The sequence below is a fragment of the Plasmopara halstedii genome (assembly GCF_900000015.1).
Source record: "Plasmopara halstedii genome assembly, contig: Scaffold_1211, whole genome shotgun sequence".
Taxonomy (NCBI): Eukaryota; Oomycota; class Peronosporomycetes; order Peronosporales; family Peronosporaceae; genus Plasmopara; species Plasmopara halstedii.
The window spans coordinates 268096-268560 of NW_020188126.1; positions in this window are offsets into that span (position 1 = coordinate 268096).

Below are 465 nucleotides of genomic sequence, written 5' to 3' on the forward strand. Positions count from 1 at the left end.
TGCGATGCACGTGAAGTGGCACGTAAACCACTGAGCACTGCTCTCGTTGCGAAGCGGTCTCTGCATGCCATTGGTGGCGTGGTCGGACAGAGTCCGAGGCATCTTGGGCCCGGCCCTTCAGATGCGCTTGGATTGGCACGTTATCCACTGGACGAAAACTGCGGGGTTAGCAGCTCTTCGTCGGATGTTGTAGATAACATCGGAGCCCCAAAGGAGCGGACAGTGAGGGTGACACCGGACGACGCGGAGTGCGTGTTCACCCTGGTCTCACCGATACATAGGACCTCCGGACAGAGGCGACGGCGACGCCGTATGCTGGCTGCATAACTTCGGGCGTCGACCCTGATCTAGGGTGTGTCTACCGTAGACGATAGCGCACAGTTCGACACCCTCGTCAACGTTATGATGGGGGAGGAAGATGGCGACGTCCGCCTCGAGGCTATGCCTGCAGTAGATGCTCTTCTT